The sequence below is a fragment of the Malania oleifera genome, chromosome 10 (assembly GCF_029873635.1).
Source record: "Malania oleifera isolate guangnan ecotype guangnan chromosome 10, ASM2987363v1, whole genome shotgun sequence".
In the NCBI taxonomy this organism is placed as follows: Eukaryota; Viridiplantae; Streptophyta; class Magnoliopsida; order Santalales; family Ximeniaceae; genus Malania; species Malania oleifera.
Genome location: NC_080426.1, coordinates 116290 through 133852, shown reverse-complemented (window position 1 = coordinate 133852; position 17563 = coordinate 116290). Strand labels below are relative to the sequence as shown.

Sequence of the window (17563 nt, the reverse complement as noted above, 5' to 3'; positions counted from 1 at the left end):
CAGTCATAACCCATGCTGAAAAGTCAGATACTGTTGACATAAATGAGTAAAACGAAGCAGAGTATAAATTTCTTGTTCTTCCAATTTTCAGATTCTGATTTCTTAGATTAATTGCCCAAAGCAAAATAAAAGAATTCAAAGGATATCCTGTCTACTATTTCAAATCAGCAGCTCCATACAAGAGAATAGCATACAGCAAAGTCCACCCATGGGATTAACCATGGAAAATTTAATCTAATTTATTGTATTCCTTCAGATGGCCAAAAGATGCAGGGAGCCACACTAAACACTACCCAGCTTACCACACTCAGCATATTGGAGAAAGTCAGGCAAAATTGTTGTCAACATAAAAGTTAGTTCAAAAACAGAAAATTTTCATGTTACAAATGAAAACATATCAAGAGTGAACTTCAAATATTTTTCTAGTTACCCTTTGCTGGTGCTGTTTTTTGTTGTTAAGCAACCACTTCACCTAAAAGCTCAAGTCATTAGGTTGTACACCAGCAATACCATCAACTTTAAAGCCACCACCCTCCCAGAACGTGCAGACCAATTGCACATGCAGAGAAAAACAAGGATAAATAACAACCATTACAGGGAATAATATAATTTTCTTTCACCACCACACAATCAACGTGGGCAACAAAACAAAAGCCCAGGAATTCTTGGCAACCGCAACTCTGATACCATGTTAAGCAACCAATTCACCTAAAGCTTAAGTCATTAGGCTGCAGACCAAAAATGTATAACAAGCTTTAGGTGGTGGGCCAACAATGTATATTGTGAACAGTGAGGATCTAGAGATATAACACCTTGACTTGGATAGTGGAACAATTATGAGTGGAATTAAGGTTTACCTATCCCTTTAAGTTCATAGAGTCTCCACCTAACCTTTTATTTAGCCTGTGTATGTTTAAGTCACCTAAGATTTCTGATTCTAACTGGAGATTTAATGGTCAAACAGAGTCATGTGACCACCTATGGCAGAATAAAACAGATGAAAGAATCCAGAGGCTTTGGTAAACATGGAATATGAGGAAATATAGACAACCGTGAAAAAAGCCAAGGCTTTCAAGACGATTTCTACGAACTGATTGTGTTTTTTTTTTAATAAATCTTGAAGGCCTTGGCTTTTTGCACACTTGTCTAGATTTCCTCATAGTCCATGTTTACCAAAGCCTCTGGATTCTTTCATCTGTTTTATTCTGCCATAGGTGGTCACATGAATCTGTTTGACCATATTAAATCTCCATTTAGAGTCAGGAATCTTCTCCTTTTCGTTTTTATCAAAAAAAATAAGTATTATTCAGAATTCAGAATAAATGTACAAAGAAGGAGATTAAAAGTCCTCCTTAGAAAAAGAGAAAAAACTAGTAGACAAAACAGTCGATACAAAAACAGCCAACCAATCATGCTGTACATCCTCAAAACACATTCCCTTGAAACGACCTGCAGCAACAGCCCATAAAGAAAACATATCTTCTTGATTCTCAAGCCAACAAAATTTCTTTAACCAATATCCTTAATTCATATTTGTTTTTCCTTCCTTTTTCCTTGGAGTGCCTCATCACTTCCACTTTTTGTTGAAACCCTCACCCTCGTGAGAATAATAATGATAATTATTGTTATTGTTATTATTATCAAAGCTTGATATATGCGAGCACCTGTTTTTGCCACGCTAATTCCAACCTTCAATGTCCCTACCCTAGGAAATTGGACCGCCTTTCTTTGCTGACAAGGGTGAATCTGGGCTATTAGTGTAAAGTTATTTCATACAAAAGAATGGATTGATATTTATATTTTTATATACTTCTTCACATAACTTTTCATTCCATTCCACTCCCAATCCATTCCATTCATGTATACCAAACATTGCCTAAGTTGAACTTGGACTTGGGCAATGTCCAAGTTAGTACTCTTCGGTAAATCAGTGAAAATTTGGTTTTTTTGGTTTTTTAGGCCTATTCTTTGAAAACTAGATTTTAGGGCTCAACGCCCTAACATTAGCTCTTTACAAAGGACCTAGGGGAGGCACATTAGAAAAAAAAGGGCTTGGAGAGAAGGCTCAAGGAGGATCCAAAATCAGGTACATTCTCCATCCAAACTATTCCTTACACTTACTGTTTTTTTTTTTTCCCCTGTTTTTATGTTTTATTGCGTGAATGTGTACAAGGGTACGCATACTATGTGTGTTTATTTTTCAACAGTATGTGTGTGTATTTTGAAAAAACAGTGTGTGAACGTGCTTATTTTCAGAAACCAGCACGTGTGTGTGTGTGTGAGATTTAGAAAAGAAGCATCTGCTTGTTTTTGAAAAACTGCAGCTGTTAACAAAAACAGCATGTGTGAAAAAGCAGTGTGTGTGTGTTTTCAAAAAAGGGCAGGTGTATGTGTTTATTTTTGAAAAACAGCTTTCGTGTGTTTGATTTGGAAAAACAGCATGTGCGTGTGCGTGTTTTTTTTTTTTTTTTTTTTATGAATTCATTAGAATATGAATAATGTACAAGAAGGAGAACAATAAATCCTCCACATCAAAAGAAAGAAAAAAGAGAAAATAAAAAATAAAACAAAAACACTAACACAAAACACTCAACAATTAGACCAACAAAGCCAACCAATCCTGTTGAATATCAGAAAACTCACTCATTTAAATCAATCATCAAACGCACATCAAAGCAAGGCCAAACAATGAATCTTCTCCCATAACAAAGATAAGTTCAGCTTTTCCCCATGAATGGGTGGGCATTTCATTCAATCCATGAACCCCATAGAACAGTGAAACTGCACGTCCATAAAGCATGTGCATCCTTCCTTTTTCCAAAAGCAGAAAAGGAAGTGGCTACCAAATTCTTCTCCGACTCTAGACAAACCCAGTCTTCTTCCAAAAGACCAAAAAGTCTATTCCATAAATCCCTAGCAAACGGATTGTCTCGGGAACTTTTACCACTTCCCCACTCTCTATCCCTAGCAAACGGATTGTCTCAGGAACTTTTACCGCTTCCCCACTCTCTCTCTCTCTGGAACTTTTACCACTTCCCCTTTATGCATTCGATACCATGGAGGTTCTCACAGTAATTGATGTTGAATCAACTGATCCAGATTGAAGGTAAATCCTTCAATCTGCGATAAATAAACTGGAGAGGCCACATCCTTGCTGGTCATTGAGAACAATGTATCTTGGAATAGGTGGGTTAGATTTTCCAGAGGAGCAGTGTCTTGGGTTGCTGATGGCTTGTCTTTCCTCCGTCACATGCAAAGGGGTTTTCAATCTTTTCATTTGGATGTCATGAAGCTTTGGATGTCGATTAAATGGACGAAGCAAGGAAAGTATTTGGAGTTAGGGTTGGGATGAAAAGGGAGGAAATTTTTAGCTTATATTCTTCAGGGCAAAAAAGGTGATGGGCGGCAAAGTTTCACAAGTGTCTTCAGCGAGTTAGCAAAGGTTTTTCGGGATGAAATTGAAAGTGCAAGTGCAGGTAACTCTCCATGACTTATATTATGGAGTTAGGTGGTGTTGGAAAGCAAAAATCATGAAGGTGATGGCTGCGTAACATGCATTTAGGATACAATCAATCATTAGGTAAACAATAAATCATGTGAGCATACATATAGGAGCAGTAGTATGTATACAATATTAGTGCAGCAGTAGTATATGAGCATACAAAACACAAGAGCAGTATATGAGCATACAATACTTTTCTCCCTCCTTTTGACATCATCAAAAAGTAAATAGGGAGGCATATAAAAGAAAGATAGAAAGAAAAAATGTTTACATGCAGACCAAAGAATAATTGCTTAGAGCCAGAGGAAATAAATAATGATCACTGCAGGAGAGGGGATGGGGTTGCACCAGGCAAAGTATCTCCTCATTCTTTTTCAGCAATTTTTCCATCATGATAACATTGCTAACTGCTTGTTCTTCCAAAGTGATTAACACAGTAAACCAAAGTATTCAACTTGGTGTCCGTAGGAGTGAAGGCTGATAAGGAGGGACACTGTGAGCTTGCCTTTTGATGTTATGGAGCTCGGATCCAACTTGTTGCAGCCTTCATGGTAGTTAGATTGTTCATTGTACAACTTTGTTTGATTTTGGCTACAGAAATGTCCTCAAACGGAACTTGAGGATCCATAAATAGTTTGCACAGAAAATGGACACAGTTTAGGCAGGCAAAGCTCTTCTCCATTGCAGCAATCATGTGACAGAGCATGAAGATAGGGAGGTTGATTGGTTTCCTTCTCAAAAAAGTCCACATAAATAACAAGTGAAGATTTGCCCCTAGGGTCATAGAGCTATATTGGGGAAGGAGGAGATTAGCTACTATATGATGGATAATTCTGTAGAAAACCAAACCCAAAAAATAAAAGAAAATAAATAAGGAAGAGAGAAATAAAGGAAAAGAAAGGAAAAAGAAGGAAATTAGTTTGGCAGGACTCCAACCATCGATGGTTTCACTGAGCTAGGGAAAACCATTGACGGTTTCAATCAACTGAGAAGGTCAACTGCCAAACCGTCCACGGTTTTGTCAAGCCCAGAATTTCGGGCCCACGTGGTGGGTCGGGCCATTACAAATTCTCTTTTCAACAATGAACAAGTTCACGTCATTATTAGCTTTGGAAGAACCAAAAACTGTTTTGAAAGCGTTTTTCTTCTTAAGTTCATCTATAGATTGGATGCCAGCAGTGGGTAAATCAAAAAACATTTGTCAAGTGTTGGGCCTGAATATCCATGTATCTCTTATGAACATATGATTGTACAATATGGCCAAGGTAAATGCCCTTTTGTTCCAAGTTCGAATAAAATTAGTTGCAGATAATTTTCAAAGGTGGGAGTGATAAAACAACATAGTTTTGTTGAACCTTGGGCCTCAACAGTATGAGAAGGAGAAACCATTGTTTGAAAACATATTAAAAGTTGATTGGGCAAAAGCTTCTTCTTGATTTATAAAATAAAAAATAAAAAATAAAAAAAAAATAAAAAACTTCTCAATAAAAAGTAAAAACAGTAAAATATTTGGTGTTGTCGTTGGGGGCAATGAACCATTTAGCATCGTGTCCTTCCAATATGGGAAGTGGAAATTTGTGATCCACATGCTCTTTCTCTTCTGAATTGCTTGGGGTAGACTCCTCACCATGAGCGTTGTTCGCGACGTGAATGGATGGATGATTTGTTAAGAGTTTGATTTGGTGAAGGATTGGGGAAAGAGATGGAGGAGGAAAGGAATCCCTAGGGTTTGGTTTGGGACTAGGAGTTTTGTTATGCTCCATCTCGTCCGAAATCTCCACAATTTGGTTTTGCCCGAATATTGGGTTCCAAACGCTTAGAGGGCAACTTAGCAAACCATACATTTTTCTTTCTCTTATTTTGGGAGCCAAAGATAAGCTAGGGATGAAAGGTCAAGGAAGGATTTGTAGAAGTTCAACATCTTATGGATAAATTGGGTTTAAAGCTTTGTGATCCTAGAGGAAATGAAGTGCATTTCGATTGGTGTAAAAACAGAGCTAAAAAGGATCAAAGGAAAGCTAAGTTGAAGTATGGATGTCCGGTGAATTATAAAGGGAAAGGATTGAAGAGGGGGTTCCTTGATAATTTGTTATTTTTTTACTTTTAATTTTATTTTTATGGGGTGGACTTCCTGTCCTTTTTCGATGTAACTTCTCCTTTTGTATATAATATAACTTATTTTATAATTTAAAAAAAAGTGGACAAGCGACTCTTGTTGGAGAAAGATGACACTTTAAAGACTTATAGTGGAATAGGTGCCTTTTAGACAGTAAGAGTAAAATTGCAAGATTGAAATAAGGGTAATTATGAGAAGTTTTGGAACTTCTACAAAACAAAGGAAGAGAAGAGAGAAGAGATGCTAGTGTTGTGTTCTTCTGCGTTAAGCCTATAAACATTATTTCCTTTTATAGAGATAGAGAGACCTTTTCATGAAAGGAGACATGTCTTAGAAGACACTCAATTATGATTAGAGTACCTCTTATGGAAGGAGATAACTCTTAAAATACACCTCGGAATAGGCACTTTTAGAGAGTGAAAAGCGATCGAATTATTTGATTGTTTAATTTTTTAATTTTAACTTTAATAAAAAATAATTTTTTAAGAAGGCACCCAATATGAAAAAACACACACCTTTTCCTTGTCCTTTTATAAGTAGTACAGATAATAGGTATTATTATTATCATTATTATGTGCCATTTATTTATTATTAGAAAATCTTAAAATTTGTGAAAATCCAGAAAATAAAAAGGCGAAAATTCTCCCAATTGAATAAGTTGATTATTTAAGAACTATAGGAAAAAGTTAGAAATCCCCAAAAATTATAATTAAAAAAAAAACTGAAAAATGCAATAATAAGGGTTTCCTTTTGTATATAAATTGTGTTCCCTTTTGTTTTGGAAGTTGTGAGTTTGTTACTTCTTTGTTTAGGAAAGCAGGATTGAGTGAGTAGTTGGGTAGCTTCTTCTTGTTTGGGGTAATAATTAAGCTACAATCTTTTAGTTTCCATATTTAAATAGAATATTGCACTTTTGTCATTTTTTTATTTATAAATTTTGCTCTCTTTTTGGACAAAGATGGATCAAGCTGTTATTCTATTTCTTGTTTTTGGCCTGCTCTATTTTAGCACTTAAGAGTTGTTATGATTGCTTAATTGAGACGTCTTACCTCTTCTTTCTAGTCTAATTTCATACACTTGTTGTCTTTTTAGTTTTGTTAACTCTAATTTGAATACAATGATGGATTACCTAAATGGGTGCACTAGCACTCTCATAGGGTTTCTTAAGGTAAGAGAACCCTTTGCATCTCACATTGGACTATCGTGAAGAATGCAAGTGACTGTATCTCTAAAGGGAAGCAATAAATGCTAATTCAAGTTGAGATTATGATTAAAATGAATGACCTAACTCGAAGATAGGTCTTTCCCTCTATTTATAATTTTTAAATATATTTTAAATAATAAATATTAGTTAATACATTTTTCAAGTATGGAATTAATTATTATTAAAATAAGTTTGTGAATTTTAGTCGATTTGCAAATGATTGAAATAAGAGATTTTAAGTGTAAAAATAATTTCTCTAATGGTATCACTTAATATTATAGGGACTTTTCGTTAAAATAAAGAAAATGTACAAATCTCTATTAGTTTTAACTTAAGTTTTCATATGTAGAAGTAATTTTGAATTTGTATTTAGCAATATGTTATTTTCATATGGGCATTCTTAGCTATAAATGATTAAATAAATGCCACACACATATAAAATATATAACCTAACCAAATTTTAATTTATATTATTTTATTATGCATGAGAAATAAAAAGAAAATTACAAATCAAATACATTCTAATAACAATAATACCCTTACTCTCACTAATTAACATACTAACACTCTTAATAATAATAATACTAAAATAAACAAATAACCTCTAATACTCCCCCTCAAGTTGGAGCATAAATGCCATATGCTCCAAATTTATTACAAATAATTTTAACACGAGCACCCCCCGAAGCTTTGGTAAACAAATCAGCAAGTTGCATATCAAACTTCACTAAAGCAGTAGTAATGAGCTTCTGCACAGCATTTTCCTGAACAAAGTGGCAATCAACTTCAATGCGTTTCGCCCGCTCATGAAAGACCGGGCTGGAAACAATATGAAGAGCAGTTTGATTATCACACATTAACTTCATAGGCAGAGAATGTGAAAAACCCAATTCTTCGAATATGTTTTTCGACCAAACAATTTTACAAGTAGTATGATCCATAGCTCTATATTATGATTTAGCACTCAACTTGGCCATCACAGTTTGTTTCTTACTTTTTCAAGAAACCAAATTACCACCAAGACAGAGTACCCCATTGTGGATCTCTGGCCAGAATGCGATCCAGCCCAATCTGCATCTGTATATCCATGCATATTAGTGTGACCTCACGATATAAAAGACCTCTCCCAGGTGCACCTTTAAGATATCTCAAGATGCAAATAACTGCATCCTAATGGCTTCTCAGAGAATCTAGAATTGACTAACAACACTTGTTGCAAGATATATTCGACCGAATGACTGTGAGATAATTCAACTTTCCAACAAGTCTCTAGAATTATCTAGGATTAGGCAGCAAATCACCCAAATCTGGCATTAACTTGCTATTACCCACGGGTGTATCAATCAGTTTGGATTCCAACAATACAATTTCATCCAATAGATCAAGAACATATTTCATTAGTGACAAAACAGTTCCCATATGAGATCTAGATACTTCTATAGCCAATAAATATTTCAACAATCCCAAATCTGTAGTTTGAAACTTAGTCTATAAAAAAGGTTTGAGATTCTTAATACCTTTATCATCATAACCTGTAATAATAATATCATCCACATAAAAAACAAAAAGGATCGTACCCAATGAAGTATGACAATAAAACATAGAATGATCCACTGCACACAATCGAAGGCTAAACTCAAGTACTACAACATTGAAACAACCAAACCACGCTCTAGGAGAATTTTTTTAAACCATATAGTACCTTCTTGAGCCGACACACTAAGCCTGACCCCTCCTGAGCAACAAACCCAAGTGGCTGCTTCAGATAGACCTCCTCCTCAAGATCATCATGCAAGAAGGCATCATCACATCTAACTAATGCAGAGGTCAATGACAAGCACTAGCCAAGGAGATGAATAGACGCAATAATGTAAGTTTGGCAACTGGGGAAAAGGAGTCCGAATAATACAAACCATACACCTAAGTATACCCCTTAGCAAAGAGATAGGCCTCTATACGAGCCACAGAACCATTAGCATTGACTTTCACATTGTATACTCAGCGACAAGCAACCACAAACTTGTTAGGAGGAAGAGTCACCAAGTTCTCATTGTCATTCACCTGTAAAACATTCATCTCTTCAACCATAGCATTCCTCCACCTAGAGTGGGCTAAGGCTTTGGAAACGTATTTAGGAAGGGTAGTAGATGATAGAGTAGTGAAAAAATAATAATAGGAGGGTGATGTTGGGTACATGTGCATTTACCTTTCTAAACAACAATGGGAGGATCAACATCATGGGAAATATGATCATCAAACAAGGAAACCAAAGGCATGGTAGTAGAAGCTACAGGTAACATTCTTCCTTGGAGCTGCCGTCGTGAATACACATGCAAATTAGGATGATCGTTACAATGAGAAGGACTCGAACTACATGAAGACTCAGATGGTTAGTTGGGTAAGGAAAACAAAGTAGAGTCTAGAAGATTATGTATAGGAAGAGACTCATTGAGCTCAAAACCACTCAAGGACTGCAACACAAGATTATAAGAACAATATCCCTTTTGAGTATATGAGTAGCTTAGAAAGACACATTTTATAGCACAAGGATCCAACTTGTCCACTCTAGGAGTTCGTTGATGAAAATAGGACACACACCCGAATATACAAGGAGGGAGAGAGAATAAAGGTGAATTAGGAAAGAGAATGGAGTAGGGAATTTTAGCACTAAGAACATAGGATGGCATCCTATTGATCAGATAGCAAGCAGTAAGTACAACATCACTGCAAAACACTTTTGGTACACGCGATTGATGGATAATACATATCTCTTCAAGTGATTTCAAGGATATGCCTATTTTTCCTCTCTATAACCCCATTTTGTTGAAGAGTATAAGCATAGGATGATTGATGGATAATACAAAACTAAGTCATACAAGTAGTGAAATGTGCACTAAAATACTCTTTAGCATTACCAATTCGAAGTACTCGAACTAGAAATCAAACTGATTTGTTATTTCAGAACAAAAGAAACAAATTATATGAAATAACTCGGAATGATCTTTTATTAAATATAGCCAAGTCATTATTGAATAATCATATACAAAGGTCACAAAGTACCAAAAACTCAACTTGGACACAACTGTATCACGACCCCAAACATCGGAATGGACTAACATGAAAGGGCTTGCAGACCGTTTATTGACTCGGGAAGCGAAAAGGACATGGTGGTGCTTTCCTAACTAACAAGACTCACAATCAAGACTAGACACAGAACTAAAATTAGGAACAAGACGTTTCAACTTGTTCAACGAAGGATGACCAAAACGACAATGAATTTGGAGAGGTGTGGCGACAACAGTGCAAGCGGTAGAAGGAGATAGCGGCTTGAAGTGATAAAGTCCAATAGCTTCACGCCCTTCCCCAATTGTGTTCCTCATCTTCAAATCCTGAATAACCAAAGGATCAAGGAAGAATGTTATTAAACAACTCATGGATTTAGTAATCTTGCTAAAGGACATAAAATTGAAAGGAAACGTAGTAACATACAAAACTAAAGGAAGATAAATAGAAGAAGTGGGATTTACGGTCCCAATTCCATTGACTGCAGTTGTGGATCCATCAACATGAGTAACACAAGGAAAATTTGCAGGATCTTGAATAGTAGAGAAGAAATTAGGTATGCCTGTGATATGATCAATAGTAGTAGAGTCTATGACCTAAGGGACTAGGATGAGGAGTACTAGATGACACATATAATGTGGGATTAGTTGTTTGGGCAAAAGATGCAATGGGAAGAGAAGCTAGTTGTGACACTTGATACTACTGGAACTTGGGGTACTCCTCCTCTAACATAAATACAGTACGTTGCCCCCTACTCAGCCCAAAAGGTGTGGAGTCGATAGTGGCTGCATTGGTTGTCCTCTCAAAGCCAGATGCAAGAGCAGGAGAATGTGTGCTAAAGGAAGCGCAAAGGGCACCAGAATAAACATCAGCAAATGATGGCAATTCAGCACTACTAAGTATCTGGGACCGGACTGCCTCAAACTTGGGTCTCAAGCCCACTAGAACCCGAAGGACAGTCATCTACTCCCTCTGCTTCTGCATCTCACGAACATCAGTAGCTATAGGTTGCACAACATTAAGCTCCTCATGAATACGCTTTCATCTCTCCAAAATAATCTACAATGCTCCTATCTCCTTGTTGTAACCAAAAGTACTCCTGGGAAAAATCATACATATGAGTAATGTTACTAGAGTATAGAAGCTTGGCATAATCCCAAATCTCCTTGCATGTATATAGATGCATGAACATTTGAGCAATCTGTGGTTCCATTGAATTCCGCCAAAGGGAAACAATCAAGGCATCTTCTTGAATCCACACTCCTTTTCTTTTCTCATTACAAGGATCAGATTAGAGCGAGTGGTCAGATTTTCATAATCCTATTAAATAAACCTAAACGGATTTAGACCATTGAACATAATTCTTTCCATCCAACTTTTGAATCGTTATCTATGGCAGCGATGTAGGAAACATATTTTTGGGATTCATAGACTCCATCCCAACAATCTCAAACTTGCAGCCACACCAATGTCAAACAAGAAGAACAATCAAAACTAATCAGTACAATCACAAACTATGTGAAGCACCGACACAACCACGGATGAGGTGAACAACTCACTTATTGATATAGAACTGCCACAACCTCACAGCTTAACTTACAAAAACTGCAACTGCCCTTAAAAACTCACAAAGAAGCCTTTACAAACACCACCAAAACAGAAATTAATGGATTATCGTAAGTGCATGGTCGAAAAAGGTTGGATTTTTTAGCAAAAAACATGCCCAATAGATTGATAACATTGTCTAGAGTAGGATTCTAAACATGGCAGAGGAAAAAGAGAGAGAGAGAGAGAGAGAGAGAGAGAGAGAGTTGGTCGGAAACTCTCTCAAGCACTAGGGCATGGGGTCGGCACTGACAGCAATTGACATCCCCGTGCTGGCGCGTGGGCCCCTTTTCGGTGATGGAGTTTTGTTGGGGTAGGCTTCGGAGGGTTCTGTTTTTGGATGTATGGTTGGTTTTGTGAAATAATGAAGGGCGGAGGTGGATCTGAGAAGGGCAGCTATGGGAATGTGTTTTTGGCAATGGCAGTGTATGATGGGGTTTAGGTTGGATCATGCTCCAATACCATGTTGGGATTTTGAATAAAATGAATGACGTAACTTGAAGATAAGCCTCTCCTTGTATTTATAATACAAATCAAATACATTCTAATGACAATAATACCTTTACAAACTCTCACTAATTAACAAAGTAAGACACTTAATAATAATATTAAAAGACATAAATAACCTCTCAGAAGGGCAATTGATTTTGTGATCATACATGGTTAGTTATGTGCCATTCATGGTACGGATGTTTAGGAGGTGTTAGTACCTTTCTGATGTAGGACAAGAAGCAAGACCTTGGGAAGATCCATGTTGGAAACTACTTAAGAAGACTTGGATCAATAATTGTTGGGTTTAATAAGTAGTTTATTATATATTTAGTATAATTAGTATAGTGTTCTGTGTCTTTTGGGGGCTTGTTTGTAGTATTTGTGTATTCTAGGGGTATGTTTGTAATGTAATGAAGTTTCAGAGGTTTTTATGAAATTTCATGTCTTTCTTTTAAATAGTGTGTGAAAGCCACGTTGTAAGCAGTTGTTGATGAATTTGAATTGGAATTTAACCTGAGTATCCCCCGGTATCACCTCTCTCCTCCCTTCCCCTTCCCTCTATTTCTTTTAAATTTTCCCATGGCCACAGAACCTTAATGATGCCCCTGCATCATTTGGTTATCAGAACCCAACTTCAATCTCCATTCTTCCATTTCAATCCCCCCATCATCCCCTTCTCTCGTCTCTTCTGCCCTGTTCTTCTCCCTCTCTTCTTCTTTCCTTCTCTCCACTGTTATGCAATTTCTCGCTCCCTATCTTGCTGCTTCTTCTTCTTTATTCTGCTTCTAGTTCTCTGGCTTTCAGTCAGCCCATTCTCCCTCACTCTTCTCCTCTTCTCTTCTTCTTCCTTTTGTCTATTCTGTTCTTGCACTCTCTGCCCTGTATTAATCATCCCTTCTTCTCTGTTTTGTTTTCATGCCTTCTTTTTCTTCTTCTTCTTGCAACTTCTTGTTCCCTATCTGCTGCTTCTTCTTCTTTATTCTGTTCTTTTTCTCTAGCTTTCAGTCCACTTCTTCTTCATCATTTCTGTTCAAAAATTTTAGTACTAAAAAGGGGAAAAAAAAAATTGGAAATGCAGTTTCTGATCCTTTTTTTGAAATTCCAGCTGTGTCCCCATTTTTTCAAACACTACTTTCCAGCCACCATTATGTAACACCACACACACCATCACAGACAGAACACCCTGACGCCCCTTCCTCTACAATTTCATCACCTTCCACTGACCGGAACAGTCTCATGCACCAGCCAAAGGACTCCAACCATCAGCCTTCAAGAATCCCTAGTGTTGCGTTTTTCTCATCAGAGCACCACCACCACTGTGCTCCCCACCCACTGATCTGCACTCGCCTGAATTTTCATCGTCAGAAATCTCACTGCTGTCAACTCAGATGCCCCATGTGCCAGCGAAGTGCATCAGAGAGTCTCTGAGAGTTTTTTGCAATTTCCTGTCTCATGAGAAATTGCCTGCAGGCACAATATTTTAGTTTCTCCATGATAATTTGATGTGCATCTTGATATTTTGATCACAGACACAATATATTGTAACCAAGCATGATAATTTTGGCACGAAACCATGAAATTGCTGCTGCCAGTATCAAAAATCAGGTTTTATTGCTGTAATTTGAGAGTTTCGTAAGTGAATTTGTTTCATTCAGCATGACACTACAATCTAAGGTGAATTGAAGATATTTCTCGAAAACTGGGAGTCAAGTTTATGGTTTTGCAAGATTAGATTGAGAATTGTGGGTTTGTTAAGAACTTTTGGTGATACATAGTTGCAGTGTATATAAGTCCAGCAATATGGTGACAAATTATTGGACAAAGGAATGCATTTACTGTACCGAGGGCACAATTTCAAGCTTTTCCATACCTTTCTCAAATGCAGAGAAAGGTTTGCAAAATCATTATTGATGGAAGATGTCCAATGAATCTGGTTTCCATAAATGGAGTCACTCGAATGCAGCTTGATCTGGAAACTCACCCAGAGCCTTATGTGTATCTTGGGTTGATAACTCTACTATACATGTTTGCGAGAGATGTTTGGTTCCTATCCAAATGGGTGAATGTTTGGCTAATGTTTGGTGTGATATCATACCTATGAAGATTGGCCATATACTCCTTGGTTCCTCTTGCTTGAATCTTTTGGGTGACTCAAGGGCTTGAGAATACATGTCTTCTAGTATAATGGGATTAAAATTGTTTTGAGGTCTGCTCTACCAATTAACCAAGACAAACAAACAGTCACATTCACTCAAATTGAAAACACTACAAGCAAAGAAATGCATACGCATGAAGACATCCAAAGTCTTTCAAACATTCCTATCATTGAGTTTGTCATCCTCTATACGTTCATTGATGCTAATTCTCACTAGTCTATGGTGCTCCAATGGAACATGGTTTCTTGTCTCATTCAAGCACTGATTTCGAAGAGTCCAAGTTTGCTTCTCCCTTTTGATTCTCCAACATTTCAAACTTTGAGGCTGAATATTTTCTAACTGGGTGAGAGTTAGTGTAGGACAAGAAGCAAGACCTTGGGAAGATCCATATTGAAGGCTACTTAAGAAGAATTGGATCGATTATTGTTGGGTTTATTTAGAAGTTTATTATGTATTTAGTAAAATTACTATTAATATATATCTAGAATGAGATAGCTTCTTGTGGAAATAATTCTTATTAATCATAACATAAGTACAGGTCTGTATAAATAGATGTACAACAGAAGAATAGAAGGAAAGAACCAAGATCGAAAGAACCAAAGATGCTAACTTCTAAGCAAACTAAATATTCTAGGACATTCACACATTTACAGCCGAGATTCTCTTAGAAAAAATAGGAAAGTTGACCAAACAGATTTGAAACTTTCCAACACTCCCCCTCAAGCTGACTTGAAGATATCTTCCATGGCCAGCTTGCTAATGAAGTTTTCAAACTGTTTCTTCAGCAGTCCCTTTATCAGTATGTCTACTACTTGCTCAGTTGTCGTGATATATGGCAAACAGATTACTCCCTTATCTATTTTCTCTTTGATAAAATGCTTGTCTACCTCCACATGTTTAGTACTATCATGAAGAACTGGATTGTGAGTGATAGCTATTGCAGCTTTATTGTCACAATACAGTTTCATTGGAAGTGAATTAGTAATTTTTTAATTCTTCGAGCAACCTTTTGATCCATAATGCTTCACAAATTCTTCCTCCGCACTACTCCTTGCCACCACATTTTGTTTCTTACTGCGCCATGTTACTAGGTTTCCACGAACAAAGGTGCAATAGCCAAAAGTTGATCTTCTATTAGTGATACTTCCAGTCCAATCTGCATCAATGTATACTTCAACCTGTAAATTCGCATGTCCAAATAATAAACCTTTACTTGGAGCCCCTTTTAGGTACCTTAGAATCTTGTACACAGCATCAAAATGCTCGGGTCCTGATGAGTGCACAAATTGACGTACCACGCTTGTTGCAAAGGCTATGTCAGGACGTGTATGAGAGAGATAAAGGAGTTTCCCTACCAATCTTTGGTATTGCTATCTGTTGATCACTTCTTCAGCCTTAGCTAGTCGTAGTTTTATGTTCGGTTCTATAGGTGTTTCTGCTGCTTTGCACCCCAAAAGACCTATTTCTCCAAGTAAATCAAGCATATACTTGCATTGGGAAACAAAAATTCCTTTCTTTGACCTTGCAAATTCCATACCAAGAAAATACATCAAGTTTCCTAAGTCTTTGATCTCAAATTCATGAGCAAGGATCTTCTTTAACCTCTCTAGCTCATTGCTATCATCACCTATCACAATTATATCTTCTACATAAACAATAAGGATAGCCATTTTACCTTCACTCATGTGTCTATAGAACATAGTATGATCGGCTTGACCTTCGCTGTAGCTATGACTTTTTACTACCTTCCCAAAGCATTCAAACCAAGCTCTAGGAGATTGTTTGAGTCCATACAATGATTTCCTCAATCTGCACACCTTGCCTTTGCCACCTTTCCCTTCAAATACTGACAGTAGATCCATAAAGACTTCCTCCTCTAAGTCTCCGTTTAAGAAGGCATTCTTCACATCTAGTTGATATAAGGGTTAGTTAAAGTGAGCTGCTAGAGAGTGCAACACACGGATTGAGTTCATCTTGGCTACAGGAGCAAATGTTTCCTAGTAATCAATTCCATATGTTTGAGTGAACCCCTTCGCCACAAGTCTTGCCTTGTACCTTCCTATACTCCCATCAGCCTTTAATTTTACTGTAAATACCCATTTACAGCCAACAGTCTTCTTCCTCTTCGGTAGGTCACCAATTTAGCAATTAGTGCATCCATCTCTTCTTGAACAGTCAATTTCCATTCTGGGTGATCTAGTGCTTCCTGAATGGTTCTTAGAATAAACAGATGAGAAACATTTGAAGTAAAGGCCTTATGAGAATCGAAGAATCTATGATAGGATAGATGGTTGGAAATAGGATGTGTGGTACAAGTTCTAACTCCTTTCCTAAGAGCAATGGGCAGATCAAGATCAGAAGAATTATCAAAACAAGGATCTGAAGAAGAAAAAGTACCTAGAGTATGTGAAGGAGGACCAACTTGTGTAGGTGATGACGATTGGCCTTGCTCTGGATTTGAACAAAGAGCTCTATTATTCTGATGATTTCTTCTTCTGGTATAAACACGAAACTCAAATGAGGGAATATTTGATAGTACTTCTCCCCCTATTTGCAAATCAGGTATGCCTTGTATAGGTAGACTAGGATTTCCATTATTTTCACCAGTTAAAGTATTAGTTTCCTAACCCTTTAAAGAGTGGATGTCAATGTCAAGGAAAACATTTGGAAAAGGCTTAGAGGTTCGCCAGAACTCATCTTCAATTTCCCTTTTCTCCCCCCGAAGATAGTCATGGACAAAAAAGGGCTAGTTTTCATTAAAAACAACACCCATAGTGATATAAATTTTTTTGGTCAAAGGGTTAAAACATTTGTACCCTTTTTTATTAGGAGCATATCAAAGGAAAACACATTTTTATGCCCTAGGATCAAGCTTGCATCCAAACACTTTTAGTGGCGGGTCTGATGTTATCCAACATGTAGGAAACAGTTTTTTCAGGCAATCTAAGGGAGCGATGTATTTTAGCACTTGAGTAGGCATCCTATTAATAAGATAACATGCAGTTAAAATAGCATCACCCCATAGATATATAGGAACTTGCATTGAAAACATTAGGGCCCATGCAACCTCTTAACAAATGGCGACTTTTTCTCTCAGCAATGCCATTTTGTTGTCGGGTGTCACGACAAGTAGATTGATTTTGAATACCCTTTGTTGAAAGAAACGTTCCTAAACATTTGTTAAAACATTCAGTACAATTATCAATTCTAAGCATACTGAATTTCGTTTGGAACTAGGTTTCACCATATTATAAAAATCCTGAAAAAAAATTTCAACCTCAAATTTGTCACTCAATAAGTACACCCCAACACAAACATGTATGAACATCAATAAACATAACAAAACATTTCTTACCAGAAGTAGTAGTGATTTTTGAGGGACCACAAACATCACTATGAATTAAATAAAAAGTTTTGGAAGAATG

The 17563-nt window shown here is 36.9% G+C and overlaps 1 protein-coding gene across 4 annotated transcripts in view; it reads right to left on the bottom strand.

Annotated features, from left to right (window-relative positions):
* LOC131166357 (uncharacterized) overlaps nucleotides 1–17563 on the bottom strand; it is a 168453-nt gene that overhangs the window by 115760 nt on the left and 35130 nt on the right. The gene's annotated exons all lie outside the window — the stretch shown is intronic.